Here is a 14,742-nt window from a genome sequence, read left to right as displayed (position 1 = left end):
GAGAGAAGTAGTGAGAGAGAAGTAGAGAGAGAGAGAGAGAGCACGAGAGAGAGGGACAGATAGCGAGAGATAAAAAAAGAGGTCCCTCTTACCTGTCACCGTATGCAGCAGCTGTGGCGGCAGCAGGCTGTGCATACCTGTAGGCAGCATAGCCCCCCTGGAAACACACACGGACACACAAGCACACACACACACACACACACGTACGCACACACACACAGAGATACAGAGAGATGGTTAATAAATGTGATTGATTCCTGTCAGTACCATTGATGTTCTGCTGGTTCATGGATCTACACATATATTGACAGAATACACCATCACACAGTCTGATCAATAGCAAGGCTGACGTAGGACTCAATACATATGAAATGCTTTGGATGTTAAATATTTCTGTGTGCTGAATGAATTATGCCACACGATCAATAATGTATTGATTTCATAATAAATGAAAGTAGATACATTTTTCATTAAAATGTAATATTTGTTTTCAAAGACTAATTTGACATAACTGCCTTGCAACAGATTCCCATATGTTCTAAAAAGAACACAGATTTTAATTTATGTAATGCTGCCATCAGCTGTTCAATTAGGCAAACACGACACACACACACACACACACACACACACACACACACACACACACATCCATGCGACAGGCGGGTGTGCGGTGATGCAGTGATGATCAGTCTGTGAGCACAGCAAGACTCCATGTTCAACCAACCACAAAGTCACGCCAACCACGCCATGGCCAGAAACACGACCAGCATGCATTTCACTACACAGAGCAGAGCAGCAAGCCCCCAGGAGATGGCGTGATTCTGTTCCCTGTAAAAAACATAGCGTCCCCTGTTTCTGGTTCCTGTAAAATATAGCGTCCCCTGTTTCTGGTTCCTGTTAAATATAGCGTCCCCTGTTTCTGGTTCCTGTTAAATATAGCGTCCCCTGTTTCTGGTTCCTGTTAAATAGAGTGTCCCCTGTTTCTGGTTCCTGTTAAATATAGCGTCCCCTGTTTCTGGTTCCTGTTAAATAGAGTGTCCCCTGTTTCTGGTTCCTGTTAAATATAGCGTCCCCTGTTTCTGGTTCCTGTTAAATAGAGTGTCCCCTGTTTCTGGTTCCTGTTAAATATAGTGTCCCCTGTTACTGGTTCCTGTTAAATAGAGTGTCCCCTGTTTCTGGTTCCTGTTAAATAGAGTGTCCCCTGTTTCTGGTTCCTGTTAAATAGAGTGTCCCCTATTTCTGGTTCCTGTTAAATATAGCGTCCCCTGTTTCTGGTTCCTGTTAAATAGAGTATCCCCTGTTTCTGGTTCCTGTTAAATAGAGTGTCCCCTGTTTCTGGTTCCTGTTAAATAGAGTGTCCCCTGTTTCTGGTTCCTGTTAAATAGAGTGTCCCCTGTTTCTGGTTCCTGTTAAATAGAGTGTCCCCTGTTTCTGGTTCCTGTTAAATAGAGTGTCCCCTGTTTCTGGTTCCTGTTAAATAGAGTGTCCCCTGTTTCTGGTTCCTGTTAAATAGAGTGTCCCCTGTTTCTGGTTCCTGTTAAATAGAGTGTCCCCTGTTTCAGGTTCCTGTTAAATATAGCGTCCCCTGTTTCTGGTTCCTGTTAAATATAGCGTCCCCTGTTTCTGGTTCCTGTTAAATAGAGTGTCCCCTGTTTCTGGTTCCTGTTAAATAGAGTGTCCCCTGTTTCTGGTTCCTGTTAAATAGAGTGTCCCCTGTTTCTGGTTCCTGTTAAATAGAGTGTCCCCTGTTTCTGGTTCCTGTAAAATATAGCGTCCCCTGTTTCTGGTTCCTGTTAAATAGAGTGTCCCCTGTTTCTGGTTCCTGTTAAATAGAGTGTCCCCTGTTTCTGGTTCCTGTTAAATATAGTGTCCCCTGTTTCTGGTTCCTGTTAAATAGAGTGTCCCCTGTTTCTGGTTCCTGTTGAATAGAGTGTCCCCTTTTTCTGGTTCCTGTAAAATATAGTGTCCCCTGTTCCTGGCTCCTGTTAAATATAGTGTCCCCTGTTTCTGGTTCCTGTAAAATATAGTGTACCTACTGTTCTCTGCTCATCTACCCACAATGCACCTAATTTCTTCCAACAATGTAATACTGTACTATATTATTACCATTATATTGATGTAATATTGTACTATATTATTACCATTATACTGATGTAATATTGTACTATATTACTACCATTATATTGATGTAATATTGTACTATATTATTACCATTATACTTATGAAATACTGACTATATTATTACCATTATGCCGATGCAAAAGTGTAGTATATTATTACCATTATACTGATGTAATATTGTATTATATTATTACCATTATACTGATGTAAGAGTATACTATATTATTACCATTATACTTATGTAATACTGTACTATATTATTACCATTATACTGATTTAATACTATAATATATTCTTACCATTATACTGATGTAATAGTGTACTATATTATTAGCATTATACTGATGTAATAGTGTACTATATTATTACCATTATACTGATGTAATATTTTACTATATTATTACCATTATACTGATGTAATACTGTAGTATATTATTACCATTCCACTGATGTAATACTGTACTGTGGTATTAACATTCTACTGACTGATGTAATATTGTACTATATTATTACCATTTTACTGACTGATGTAATACTGAACAATATTATTACAATTCTACTGACGTAATACTATACTATATTATTACAATTCTACTGATGAAGTACTGTACTATGGTATTAACATTCTACTAGAGGTCGACCGATTTAATCGGAATGGCCGATTAATTAGGGCCGATTTCAAGTTTTCATAACAATCGGAAATCGTTATTTTTGGACGCCGATTTGGCCGATTTTTTAAAAACATTTTTAAATATTTTTTGTTTTTTTAGACCTTTATTTAACTAGGCAAGTCAGTTAAGAACACATTCTTATTTTCAATAAAAGTCTAGGAACGGTGTGTTAACTCCCTTGTTCAGGGGCAGAACGACAGATTTTTACCTTCTCAGCTCAGGGATTCAATCTTGCAACCTTAAGGTTAACTAGTCCAACGCTCTAACCACCTGCTTTACATTGCACTCCACGAGGTTACGCAAATGCAGTAAGAAGCCAAGGTAAGTTGCTAGCTAGCATTAAACTTATCTTATAAAAAACAATCAATCAATCATAATCACTAGTTAACTACACATGGTTGATGATATTACTAGTTTATCTAGCCTGTCCTGCGTTGCATATAATCGCTTAGGTACACGTTGCTCCAACCATAAACATCGATGCCTTTCTTAAAATCAATACACAAGTATATATTTTTAAACCTGCATATTTAGTTAATATTGCCTACTAACATGAATTTCTTTTAACTACGGAAAATGTGTCACTTCACTTGCAAACAGAGTCAGGGTATATGTAGCAGTTTGGGCCGCCTGGCTCGTTGCGAACAGTGTGAAGACTATTTCTTCCTGACAAAGACAGCCGACTTCGCCAAACGGGGATGATTTAACAAAAGCGCATTTGCGAAAAAAACACAATCGTTGCACGACTGTACCTAACCATAAACATCAATGCCTTTCTTAAAATCAATACACAGAAGTATATATTTTTAAACCTGCATATTTAGCTAAAAGAAATCCAGGTTAGCAGGCAATATTAACCAGGTGAAATTGTGTCATTTTGCGTTCATTGCACGCAGTCAGGGTATATGCAACACTGTGGGTAATTTGTCAGAATTTTACGTAATTCTGACATAACACTGAAGGTTGTGCAATGTAACAGGAATAACTTTTTGTTTTCGAGATGATAGTTTCCGGATTCGACCATATTAATGACCTAAGGCTCGTGTTTCTGTGTGTTATTATATTATAATTAAGTCTATGATTTGATAGAGCAGTCTGACTGAGCGGTGGTAGGCACCAGCAGGCTCGTAACCATTCATTCAAAATAGCACTTTAGTGCGTTTTTCCAGCAGCCCTTCGCAATGCATTGCGCTGTTTATGACTTCAAGCCTATCAACTCCCAAGATGAGGCTGGTGTAACCCATGTGAAATGGCTAGCTAGTTAGCCGGGTGTGCGCTAATAGCGTTTCAAACGTCACTCGCTCTGAGACTTGGAGTAGTTGTTCCCCTTGCTCTGCATGGGTAACGCTGCTTCGAGGGTGGCTGTTGTCGATGTGTTCCTGGTTCCAGCCCAGGTAGGAGCGAGGAGAGGGACGGAAGCTATACTGTTACACTGGAAATACTAAAGTGCCTATAAGAACATCCAATAGTCAAAGGTATATGAAATACAAATTGTATAGAGAGAAATAGTCCTATAATTCCTATAATAACTACAACCTAAAACTTCTTACCTGGGAATATTGAAGACTCATGTTAAAAGGAACCACCAGCTTTCATATGTTCTCATGTTCTGAGCAAGGAACTTAAACATTAGCTTTCTTACATGGCACATATTGCACTTTACTTTCTTCTCCAACACTTTGTTTTTGCATTATTTAAACCAAATTGAACATGTTTCATTATTTATTTGAGGCTAAATTGATTTTATTGATGTATTATATTAAGTTAAAATAAGTGTTCATTCAGTATTGTTGTAATTGTCATTATTACAAAAAACAAACAAACAAACAAAAAAATTGGCTGATTAATCGGTATCGGCGGTTTTGGCCCCCCAATAATCGGCATCGGTATCGGCGTTGAAAAATCATAATCGGTCGACCTCTACATTCTACTAGAAGAAAAATAAAAGCACACCTATTTAGGCGAGGTGCTGGCTAGCGGAGTAGAAACCTACAAAATAAGGGAGAGCTGCACACTCTAGGAGCTCAGATGCAAAAATGTAATATCCAACGTTTCGACAGCCAACCCTGATCATCAGGGTTTGATCACAAACACTGCGAGATGACTCGTTTATTACACACAGGTGTCTGTAATCATGGCCACGTGTGGCCTAATATCATTGATTCATTCTCAAATATAAAAATGGCATACAAAGAACAGCATACAAAAAAACTAATGGATAGCATATGGATAGCATACGATCATAGATTCATTTTAGACTACACAAGCTTACAAACAATTACAATGGCAAAGTCACAATTATCACAAGAATGGCTTAAGATCAAAGTCTATGTTGAGACCGAAGGGAGCAAGGGTCTTTAAATTAAAGATCCAGGCAGCCTCTCGTCTTAACAATAAATTATCAAGGTCGCCCTCTCTCCTAGGGAGGGTGACATGTTCGATGCCAATATAACGCAGAGACTAAATCGAGTCGTTTGCTTCCAAAAAGTGGGCCGCAACTGGGTAAGTCAAGTTTTTGCACCTAATGGTGCTACGATGCTCTGAGATATGTACTTTTAATTCACGCTTTGTTTTACCCAGATAATGTTTACCACAAGGACAAGTTATAAGATAAATAACTGCCTTAGTGGAGCACGTAATAACACCTTTGATTGGGATCGATTTCTCTGTTTGTGGGTGTTTGAAGGATCTACATTTATAAGTGCCATTGCATTGAGCACAGCCATTACACTTGTAATTTCCATCCAGTAGGGGCGCAAATAGACGTTGTTCAGGAATATCTTGGGGTGGTAAATCAGAGTGTACCAATTGGTCTCTGAGATTTCTGCCCCGTGTCACGTCCTGACCAGTAAAGGGGTCTATTTGTTATTGTAGTTTGGTCAGGACGTGGCGATATTTGTTTTCATGGTTTTATGTATGTGTTTAGATAGAGGGATATTTTGTGTAGAGTGTTTCTGGGGTTTATTGGTGTTGGTGTCGATGTAGAGGGGGCAGTTGATTTAGGTGGTTCGGGGTGTGTGTGTATTGTAGAGGGGTGTTTGATTTATGTGTTCCGGGGTGTTGGGTATGTTCTTGTGTTTGTATTTCTAAGGGGCTGTTCTAGTTTTGTATTTCTGGTTTGGCCTGGTATGACTCTCAATCAGGAACAGCTGTACATCGTTGTTGCTGATTGAGAGTCATACTTAGGGCGCCTGATTTCACCTGTCACTTTGTGGGAGGTTATTTCCGTGTTTAGCGTTATGCCTTACAGGACTGTTTACCGTCGTTGTGTTTTTGTATACGTGTTTGTTTTGGTTTCCCTTCTTTGTCCTAATAAAAGAAGATGAGTGTACATATACCCGCTGTGTTTTGGTCTCAACCCTACGACACCCGTGACACCCCGCTAGAATACGACCAGGGGAAGGTCCGAAAACACGATTCCCTGAACGATTCCCTTAATTTGTTCAGTGCACTTTGAATAGCGGGTAGTTAGAACGCAAGAACTGACGGATGTAATAGTGTACTATATTATTACCATTCTACTGACTGATGTAATACTGTACAATATTATTACCATTCTACTGATGTAATACTGTACAATATTATTACCATTCTACTGATGTAATACTGTACTATATTATTACCATTCTACTGATGTAATACTGTACAATATTATTACCATTCTACTGATGTAATACTGTACTATATTATTACCATTCTACTGACTGATGTAATACTGTACTATATTATTACAATTCTACTGATGTAATACTGTACTATATTATTACCATTCTACTGATGTAATATTGTACTATATTATTACAATTCTTCTGAATGACGTAATATTGTACAAAATTATTACAATTCTACTGACTGACGTATTATTGTACTATATCATTACCATTTTACTGACTGATGTATTTCTGTACAGTATTATTACCATTCTACTGATGTAATACTGTACTATATTATTACAATTCTTCTGACTGACGTAATATTGTACTATATTATTACCATTTTACTGACTGATGTAATACTGTACAATATTATTACCATTCTACTGATGTAATACTGTACTGTATTATTACCATTCTACTGATGTAATACTGTACTATATTATTACAATTCTTCTGACTGACGTAATATTGTACTATGTTATTACCATTTTACTGGCTGATGTAATACTGTACTATATTATTACCATTATACTGATGTAATACTGTACTATATTATTACCATTCTACAGATGTAATAGTGTACTATATTTTGCCATTATACTGACATTTGTAATACTGTATTATTTTATCACCATTCTACTCTACAGCGGTTCTCCAAAATAACTCACACTGGCATGGTCTAGGGAGGTACTGTGTCTGTGTACCAAATGGCATCCTATTCCCTATGGGCCCCTGGTCTAATGTAGTGAACTATAAAGGGAATAGGATGCCATTGGGAACAGAGCCTTAGAGAGGGATGGACAGAGATGACAGGAAGATGGAGACAGTTATCTCCTGAGTTGGTCACCGTTCACTCTTCTGTGGTACACCGTCCGTCAACCGTGTGTGTATGTGTGTATGTGTGTGTGGCAGGCACAGCAGAGAGAGAGAGAGAGAGAGAGAGAAGGGGGCGAGAGAGAGAGAGAGAGGGGGAAGAGAGAGAGAGAGAGGGAAGAGAGAGAGAGAGGGAGAGAGAAAGAGGGAGGGGGAGAGAGAGAGAGAGAGGGAGAGAGAAAGAGGGAGGGGAGAGAGAGAGAGAGAGGGAGAGAGAGAGAGAGAGAGAGAGAGACAGAGGGGGAGATCCTGACTCACTGTTCAGTTCTATCTTTCCATGCTCATAAATTAGTGCAATCTGTTTTATAATGGGTGTTTCTCTCCAGAGGTATTTTCTTGCTGTTGTGAGCACACGTGTGTGTGTGTGTGTGTGTGTGTGTGTGTGTGTCTAGAGGGGGTAGGAAGAGGAAGGATACAGGTAGATGGGAGATTGAGCAAAATGTCCTTAGTATGAACACACACATACTGTAATACTCCTTAGTATAAACACACACATACTATAATACTCCTCAGTATGAACACACACATACTGTAATACTCCTCAGTATGAACACACACATACTGTAATACTCCTCAGTATGAACACACACATACTGTAATACAACTCAGTATAAACACACACATACTTGAATACTCCTCAGTATGAACACACACATACTGTAATACTCCTAAGTATGAACACACACATACTGTAATACTCCTAAGTATGAACACACACATACTGTAATACTCCTCAGTATGAACACACACAAACTGTAATGTGAACATCTTGGATTATTCTCACTGAATCCCTGACTTGGTCTTCAGAAAACTGTCCACACTTCCTCTCTCTGATCAGGCTCACCATGCAGACTGGTCACCCATGATACAAGTCATTATTCGACGTTCATCCATGTCTGAGGATGTCGAGAGATGACGTGGAAACCGGTCACTTGGGGCAACAGTGAGCGATGTTACCTTCAACTAGATTTTGGCTGTGCTAGGGTCTTGTGGACAGGGATGGGCGTTAGCATCTACCTCTGGTGCTGAAGATTGCATGTTTGTTAGCATCTGCCTTGGGTGCTGAAGGTTGCATGTTTGTTAGCATCTGCCTCGGGTGCTGAAGGTTGTATGTTTGTTAGCATCTGCCTCGGGTGGTGAAGGTTGCCTGTTTGTTAGCATCTGCCTCTGAAGATTGCATGTTTGTTAGCATCTACCTCTGGTGCTGAAGATTGCATGTTTGTTAGCATCTGCCTCTGGTGCTGAAGTTTGCATGTTTGTTAGCATCTGCCTCTGAAGGTTACATGTTTCTTAGCATCTGCCTCTGAAGGTTGCATGCTTGAATCCAGAGATAGAAAGTTGTTTTTGAGATTTTTGTTTTAAGCCTATCCCAAACCTTAACCCTTCAGAGTTAATGTCTAAACTTAACCCTAAACACTTTGAACAACTTCAAAATTTGAGGAACATGGATGAACGTCTAATTCTGAGGTGAGACTGTGAGAGCTTGTTGCACAATGGGTTGCCTCCCAAATGGCCCCCTGTTCCCTATGTAGTGCCTGACCTTTCACCAGATCCCCATGACAACAACCATAAACACCACGCATGCAACGTCTAACAGAGTTAGCCTCTCTTCAACTAGCCTCTTAAGAAATAAGCTATTTAAACATTTCTGGATTTGTATGGGTTGGTTGCAGTGGAGCCTGCTGAGGGGAGGATGGCTCATAATAATGTCAGGAACGGAGCAAATGGAATGGCATCAAACACCTGGAAACCATATGTTTGATGTATTTGATAACATTCCACTGATTCCACTCCAGCCATTACCATGACCCCATCCTCCCCAATTAAGGTGTCACTAACCTCCTGTGGTTGGTTGTGTTTACATGTAAAAAACAAATCCAGTTTATGTAGGCCTATAAACATTGGTATGGCTGGTTGTGTTTACATTACATTGAGCTGCTGTAGGTCTATAAACATTGGTATGGCTGGTTGTGTTCATGTTACATTGAGCTGCTGTAGGTCTATAAACATTGGTATGGCTGGTTGTGTTTACATTACATTGAGCTGCTGTAGGCCTATAAACATTGGTATGGCTGGTTGTGTTTACATTACATTGAGCTGCTGTAGGTCTATAAACATTGGTATGGCTGGTTGTGTTTACATTACATTGAGCTGCTGTAGGCCTATAAACATTGGTATGGCTGGTTGTGTTTACATTACATTGAGCTGCTGTAGGTCTATAAACATTGGTATGGCTGGTTGTGTTCATGTTACATTGAGCTGCTGTAGGTCTATAAACATTGGTATGGCTGGTTGTGTTTATGTTACATTGAGCTGCTGTAGGTCTATAAACATTGGTATGGCTGGTTGTGTTTATGTTACATTGAGCTGCTGTAGGTCTATAAACATTGGTATGGCTGGTTGTGTTTATGTTACATTGAGCTGCTGTAGGTCTATAAACATTGGTATGGCTGGTTGTGTTTACATTACATTGAGCTGCTGTAGGTCTATAAACATTGGTATGGCTGGTTGTGTTTATGTTACATTGAGCTGCTGTAGGTCTATAAACATTGGTATGGCTGGTTGTGTTCATTTACATTGAGCTGCTGTAGGCCTATAAACATTGGTATGGCTGGTTGTGTTTATGTTACATTGAGCTGCTGTAGGTCTATAAACATTGGTATGGCTGGTTGTGTTTACATTACATTGAGCTGCTGTAGGTCTATAAACATTGGTATGGCTGGTTGTGTTTATGTTACATTGAGCTGCTGTAGGTCTATAAACATTGGTATGGCTGGTTGTGTTTACATTACATTGAGCTGCTGTAGGCCTATAAACATTGGTATGGCTGGTTGTGTTTATGTTATATTGAGCTGCTGTAGGTCTATAAACATTGGTATGGCTGGTTGTGTTTATGTTATATTGAGCTGCTGTAGGTCTATAAACATTGGTATGGCTGGTTGTGTTTACATTACATTGAGCTGCTGTAGGTCTATAAACATTGGTATGGCTGGTTGTGTTTACATTACATTGAGTTGCTGTAGGTCTATAAACATTGGTATGGCTGGTTGTGTTTATGTTACATTGAGCTGCTGTAGGTCTATAAACATTGGTATGGCTGGTTGTGTTTACATTACATTGAGCTGCTGTAGGTCTATAAACATTGGTATGGCTGGTTGTGTTCATGTTACATTGAGCTGCTGTAGGCCTATAAACATTGGTATGGCTGGTTGTGTTTACATTACATTGAGCTGCTGTAGGTCTATAAACATTGGTATGGCTGGTTGTGTTCATGTTACATTGAGCTGCTGTAGGTCTATAAACATTGGTATGGCTGGTTGTGTTTATGTTACATTGAGCTGCTGTAGGTCTATAAACATTGGTATGGCTGGTTGTGTTTATGTTACATTGAGCTGCTGTAGGTCTATAAACATTGGTATGGCTGGTTGTGTTTACATTACATTGAGCTGCTGTAGGCCTATAAACATTGGTATGGCTGGTTGTGTTTATGTTACATTGAGCTGCTGTAGGTCTATAAACATTGGTATGGCTGGTTGTGTTTACATTACATTGAGCTGCTGTAGGCCTATAAACATTGGTATGGCTGGTTGTGTTTACATTACATTGAGCTGCTGTAGGCCTATAAACATTGGTATGGCTGGTTGTGTTTATGTTATATTGAGCTGCTGTAGGCCTATAAACATTGGTATGGCTGGTTGTGTTTACATTACATTGAGCTGCTGTAGGCCTATAAACATTGGTATGGCTGGTTGTGTTTATGTTATATTGAGCTGCTGTAGGTCTATAAACATTGGTATGGCTGGTTGTGTTTACATTACATTGAGCTGCTGTAGAGCTACATTCAACCGAACCGTATATGAGATTTTAGAGTTGGACCAACTTTTGTAATGTTGAATATTTTTCTATTTAGACATTCAGTTACATAGCACAGTTTAAATACCCCCATGTAGTGTTGCTGGGGTGCGATAGATTGTTCATTAAAATGTCATGTAAACGCATCATAATGCAGAAACCTCAATGTCCCAGCTCTCTAAATACCTGGTTCGGCAACTCTCTAAATACCTGGCTCTGCAACTCTCTAAATACCTGACTCTGCAACTCTCTAAATACATGGCTCTGCAACTCTCTAAATACCTGGCTCTGCAACTCTCTAAATACATGGCTCTGCAACTCTCTAAATACCTGGCTCTGCAACTCTCTAAATACATGGCTCTGCAACTCTCTAAATACCTGGCTCTGCAACTCTCTAAATACATGGCTCTGCAACTCTCTAAATACATGGCTCTGCAACTCTCTAAATACCTGGCTCTGCAACTCTCTAAATACATGGCTCTGCAACTCTCTAAATACCTGGCTCTGCAACTCTCTAAATACATGGCTCTGCAACTCTCTAAATACCTGACTCTGCAACTCTCTAAATACCTGACTCTGCAACTCTCTAAATATATGGCTCTGAAACTCTCTAAATACCTGGCTCTGCAACTCTCTAAATACATGGCTCTGCAACTCTCTAAATACCTGGCTCTGCAACTCTCTAAATACATGGCTCTGCAACTCTCTAAATACCTGGCTCTGCAACTCTCTAAATACCTGGCTCTGCAACTCTCTAAATACATGGCTCTGCAACTCTCTAAATACATGGCTCTGCAACTCTTTAAATACCTGGCTCTGCAACTCTCTAAATACCTGACTCAGCAACTCTCTAAATACCTGACTCTGCAACTCTCTAAATACATGGCTCAGCATACAACCAACCAACATGAATAAAGCCACATGTAAATGTCATATGTCCTTAGTGGTAAGTAGAAACACAGCTATCTCTGTTACGGACCTCAACGTCATTCAGTGGTAATAATACTTACATAAATATCTGCACCATAAAATCCATCCTGGTAAACAACACTGCAAAGGATGCAAACACAAACACAAACAAACAAAACAAACATCCATATTAGTGCAAGTTGACATGCAGGCACCATCTAGACACCAACCCTGTCTGTCTGTCTGTGCAGAGGTTAGTTTGTACAATCAAAAACCACCAGACATGAGAGGGGTGGAGCCAGGGAAGTTCTGCAGGCACTCTCCTCCCCTACTCTGTCTCTCTTTGTGAATCCCAAACCACCGCCTTGCCCCTACCCACTCGCTTGGAGGGCCCTCTGTTGTCACGTGTTGTTGACGAAACTCAGAGGGTGACTTCCAGAGTGGCGAGGGGATCAATAAACCTATCAACTTCGGGACTCATGCCGTATTCAAAACAACTGGGAACTCGGAAATCTCCGACGTCTGACTTCAGTGTGTTCAAGACAACTGAGAACTGTGAAAAAAACGAACTCTGACTGAGATTTCTTTTTTAACGGTCATCCAACTTGGAATTCTAAGTCGGAAACTCAGGCATCTTTCTAGAGCTCCGCTTTTCGACGCTTTCACTGATGTCACGACTTGACCTCTTTTTTCAGAGTTCCCAGTTGTCTTGAAAGCACCAACACTCCCAACTAGAATGGTGCAATTTATGTTCCACATTTAAATTATAAAACAAGCAAGAAATTAAAATGAACAAATCGCCCCTGTCGTTTAACAAAATATAACAGTTAGCATGAGTGGTATTTCATCTTTTATATGTGTCAAGTCAGGACATCGGACATAAACAAATGCACGTGTCATATAATTCGACAAGCCTCTCTATTATTTTGTGTGAAATTGGGCAAACTAAAAAATGACACGGTGCCTTATGGGATTCACTTCTCTCTGAAGCAGGCAGCATTGCAGGCTCAGTAGAAGTGACTACCGGTGGGGCTAATTAGCCCCTACACCCTCTATAGTTTTACCTCCTTTTGGGACACTTGTGCAAAAGGAGGAAGTGAGCGTGAACACGTAAATGGAGGGCCAAGGGGAAGGGGGTGATTTGGGATCCAGTCTTTCTCTTTCTCTGAGGTGGTAAGGAGGCTGGGGAGGTCCAGAAAATGGATCACGGACCCCACATGAGGAGTCAAAGGGGGCCTTAGTCAAAACACGAATCAGAAAATAGTTAGTTGAACTAATGAACAGTCCTAAAGGTTGGTGATGTCACTACTGTCACTGCTAAATACCTCATCTTCCTACCACATTCTGATCAGACTGTTGAAACAACTCCTCGATGACAAATAGTCATATGTTCCATTTAGCAGACACTTTTATCCTAAGCACCTCATACATTTTACGTGTAGGTGTGGCCGCAGCGGGAATCACCACCAACAACATTTGGCATTGCAAGCACCAAGCACCAAGCTCCAAGCACCAAGCACCAAGCACCAAGCTCCAAGCACCAAGCACCAAGCACCAAGCTCCAAGCACCATGCTCCAAGCTCCAAGCACCAAGCTCCAAGCTCCAAGCTCCAAGCTCCAAGCACCAAGCACCAAGCTCCAAGCACCAAGCTCCAAGCTCCAAGCTCCAAGCTCCAAGCACCAAGCTCCAAGCACCAAGCTCCAAGCACCATGCTCCAAGCTCCAAGCACCATGCTCCAAGCACCATGCTCCAAGCACCAAGCTCCAAGCTCCAAGCTCCAAGCACCAAGCACCAAGCACCAAGCTCCAAGCACCAAGCACCAAGCTCCAAACTCCAAGCACCAAGCACCAAGCACCAAGCTCCAAGCTCCAAGCACCAAGCACCAAGCACCAAGCACCAAGCTCCAAGCACCATGCACCAAGCTCCAAGCTCCATGCTCCAAGCTCCATGCTCCATGCTCCAAGCACCAAGGTCCAAGCACCAAGCTCCAAGCTCCAAGCTCCAAGCTCCAAGCTCCAAGCACCATGGACCAAGCTCCAAGCACCAAGCACCAAGCTCCAAACTCCAAGCACCAAGCACCAAGCACCAAGCTCCAAGCTCCATGCTCCAAGCTCCATGCTCCAAGCTCCATGCTCCATGCTCCAAGCACCATGGTCCAAGCACCAAGCTCCAAGCTCCAAGCTCCAAGCTCCAAGCTCCAAGCACCATGGACCAAGCTCCAAGCACCAAGCACCAAGCTCCAAACTCCAAGCACCAAGCACCAAGCACCAAGCTCCAAGCTCCATGCTCCAAGCTCCATGCTCCAAGCTCCATGCTCCATGCTCCAAGCACCAAGCTCCAAGCTCCAAGCTCCAAGGACCAAGCACCAAGCTCCAAGCACCAAGCACCAAGCTCCAAACTCCAAGCACCAAGCACCATGCTCCAAGCTCCAAGCTCTACCGTCTGATCCACACAGGAACTCATGATCATGATGATGATGATTAATACATTTGCATCTAGTATTTTTCTCAGGTCCATCTGTTATCTCTCTCTGTCTCTGTTATGACACTCTGCCTTCTGGTCCTCTGTGACTAAGATAAAAGAGATGAGCTCTCACCAAATAAAACTGAGAGTTTCTGGGTATCGTATATGTGTGTGTGTGCTTGTGTGTGTTGTGTGT

The 14,742-nt window shown here is 41.1% G+C and overlaps 1 pseudogene; it reads right to left on the bottom strand.

Moving 5' to 3' along the window:
- Positions 1-14,742, bottom strand: part of LOC106594842 (RNA binding protein fox-1 homolog 1-like) — a 695,930-nt pseudogene that overhangs the window by 36,911 nt on the left and 644,277 nt on the right.

The sequence above is a fragment of the Salmo salar genome, chromosome ssa06 (assembly GCF_905237065.1).
Source record: "Salmo salar chromosome ssa06, Ssal_v3.1, whole genome shotgun sequence".
In the NCBI taxonomy this organism is placed as follows: Eukaryota; Metazoa; Chordata; class Actinopteri; order Salmoniformes; family Salmonidae; genus Salmo; species Salmo salar.
Note: the sequence above shows the minus strand (reverse complement) of the source record. Positions and strands in the feature narration are given on the sequence as shown.